Source organism: Vulpes lagopus, chromosome 8 (genome assembly GCF_018345385.1).
Source record: "Vulpes lagopus strain Blue_001 chromosome 8, ASM1834538v1, whole genome shotgun sequence".
NCBI classification, from domain to species: Eukaryota; Metazoa; Chordata; class Mammalia; order Carnivora; family Canidae; genus Vulpes; species Vulpes lagopus.
The window spans coordinates 93,795,647-93,798,875 of record NC_054831.1 but is presented as its reverse complement, the minus strand read 5'-3'; the positions used below and the strand labels follow the sequence as shown (position 1 = coordinate 93,798,875).

The following is a 3,229-nucleotide window of genomic DNA, read 5'->3' as shown; positions in this document are numbered from 1 at the left end:
GGAGAGGGAGAAGGCACCCCACCAAGGAGAGAGCCCGATGTGGAGCCCAATGCGAGACTCCGTCCCAGGACCCTGGGGTTATGACTGGAGCCCGAGGGGGACACTTAACCAACTGAGCCACCCACGTGCTACAACGACTGTCTTACTTTTAATCAAGTTACAGAAAGAGGCCACACTGCTTTGGAAAGCACTTGTCGCAGCAGAAGACACAAGAGTGTTTTATAAAAGAATATTTCTAGAAGAAAACAGGCAGGCACCAAGCGTATCCCCGACTTTGCCTTCTGCTTGCCTTTGGTGGAAGGCTTCTCCATACCCTGGGTGGGGAGGCTACTTCACCCAACTGACTGGGGATGTCATAGTGCCCCGTGAGGCTGTCCAGGTGTCTGCTGAAGTCTGCCACTCTCTGCTTCTGGATTTTGGATGCTTTCTTCAGTAGTCTTTCCATTTGTTCCAGTTAAGGACACTAGAGGGAAGAGTGGATTGTCTTTCTGTTCCACCTAAAGAATAATAGTATAGGGGTGCCTAGATGGCTCAGTCAGTTAAGCATCTGCCTTCTGCTCAGGTCATGATCCCAGGGTCCTGGGATAGAGCCCCATGTAGGGCTCCTCTTCAGCAGGGAGTCAGATTCTCCCTCTCCCTCTGCCCCTCCTGCTCATGCTTCCTCTCTCTCTCAAATAAACAAATTTTTAAAATCTTAAATGAACAGTCTCTTTCTTTTGAATTTTTCTTAAAGAGAGCCCCCCAAATTGCATTAGTTTTAAGCTCCACAAAACCTAAAACACCCCACCCAAGCTGGGATGGTGTTTTGTATGACAGCTTTAACAAGCTATCACAAACTTGGAGGTGTAAACAACACAAATCTATGATCTTACAGTTGTATAGGTTTCAGAAGTTTACACTGGTCTCACTGGGCTAAAATCAGTGGCACAGAGGAACTCCCTCTGGAGGCTCTAGGGGAAAATCTATTTCCTTGCTTTTTCTAGCTTTTAGAGGCTGTCCACACTCCTTCACTTGTGATCCCTTCCTCTATTTTCAAAGCTAGTAACAGTGGTCAATTCCTTCTCACATCTACCACTCTGACATCCAGTAGCCACATCTCCCTGGTACTCTCCTGCCTCCTTCTCATTCATCTTTTTTTTTTAAGATTTATTTATTTATGGGATCCCTGGGTGGCTCAGTGGTTTAGCGCCTGCCTTCGGCCCAGGGCGTGATTCTGGAGTCCCGGGATCGAGTCCCACATCCAGCTCCCTACATGGAGCCTGCTTCTCCCTCTGCCTGTGTCTCTGCCTCTCTCTCTGTGTCTCTCATGAATAAATAAATAAATCTTTAAAAAATATATTTATTTATTTTGAGAGAGAGAGAGAGAGAGTCACGTGTGCCTGACTGGGGTGAGGGAGGGGCAAAGGGAGACAATCTCAAGCAGACTCCCCACTGAGTGTGGAGCCTGACCTGGGGCTTGATCCCACGACCCTGAATTCATGACCTGAGCTTTTTAAAGATTTTATTTATATATTCATGAGAGAGGCAGAGACATAGGCAGAAGGAATAGCAGGTTGCCTGTGGGGAGCCAGATGTGGGACTTGATCCCCGTACCCTGGGATCATGCCCTAAGCCAAAGGCAGACGCTCAACCACTGAGCCACCCAGGCGTCTCAGCCCTTCCACTTTTAAGAGTCCTTGTGACTACACTGGACCAATGTAGATAATCCAGGATAATATCCCTGTTCATCTGCAGTCTTTTTTCTTTTGTATTTGAAATACAACTTTATTCTGGTTATAAATGAAAGAGAATGGAAATAACAATAACATGTGAGATTTCACCACAGGATATTGTGATGTGACAATAGTAGTCTTATATTTGAAACTCAGGGAAAAAACAGCTGCATTCCAAAACAGCTAATTGTGTGGGTCCAAAAAATGTAGGTACTGTTTAAACTGCCACATTCACTCTGAAGCCGATTCATCTCCGTCCCAGAGATTAAGCACATGTTCTGCTCAGCTGTATAATCAAGTGCCAAACACGCTGCACCACTGACATCGCAGGACCGTTGCCTGTAAGACGAGGCTCCTGATGCTGGGCTCCAGATGCACCTTCTCACAGGGCACCATCCTTCCCCAGGAGAGCAGTTGTCCAAGCAAGTCTAGATCATGCTCATACTGTGCTGCCAAAGCTAAGTCCACGACGACCTCTGGAGGGGCAAGAGCAGGCATGGCAACAGACTCTAAGCTCGGGCCTCCAGTTAGTTCTCTAGCAAGCCACAGGAAGGGCTTTCCATAGTTGTGGTTACTTTTGGCAGAAATGTCATAGTACTGAAGGTTCTTTTGGTGGAAGACAATAGATTTTTGCCTTAACTTTTCTGTCCTTCATGTGTACTCTGTTGCCACACAGCACAATGGGGATGTTTTCACACACTGGTACCAAATCTCTATGCCACTTAGGCACATTCTTGTAAGTAACCCTGATGTTACATCAAACGTTATCATGGCACACTGAGCTTGGATGTCACAGCCATCTTTCTACCCACCAAATTTCTCCTGACCAGCCATACCCCAAATATTGAATTTAATAGGTCCTCTTTTGGTATGAAACATAAGGGGATGGACCTCAACACCCAAGATGACTACATACTTCTCGAGTTCACCAGTCAGATGACATTTCATGAACATAGTTTTTCCAGTACCACCATCGCCAACCAATACAAGTTTGAACTGGACTTGGGATTCTCCTTGGGCAGCCATTGTGCTGTTGCTTCCAGAAGCATCTCTGGCCCACGTGACTGAGGGCTAGAAAAATGGCAGAGGCGCAACTCAGATGCTCCCGAATTGCAGTCTTATGCTATGTGAGATAACATAGCCACAGGTTTGTGGGATTAGAACATGGACATCTTTGGAAGCTGTTCTGTTGCTACCACAGAGAAGATAAGCCTGGACCTCTCTGCACCAGGCTTCTCCACATCCACACCCGCACCCACTCCCAAAGGAGGAAGCCATCAACAAAAGGGACAATAAGGAGGGACAATACCGCAGGGGACAAGGTAGAATGTATATGAAAGAGAAGGAGAGTAGGAGATGGGGAGAAGTGCTAGAGACAATAAGTCGCTGACTACCCCCTGTTCTTCCTCAGTATTGATCAAACACCTTTTCTGCTTGACAAACTTGAGATCAGGATCTGTCGCTTACCACTAGCGGAGGAATCCTGATTAATGAAACAGTCATTTAGTGAGAACCTA

The 3,229-nt window shown here is 46.5% G+C and overlaps 1 pseudogene; it reads right to left on the bottom strand.

The window, feature by feature from the left end:
- Positions 1-2,094: 2,094 nt before the first annotated feature.
- LOC121497783 lies at positions 2,095-2,738 on the bottom strand (annotated as a pseudogene).
- Between the last annotated feature and the right edge of the window lie 491 nt (positions 2,739-3,229).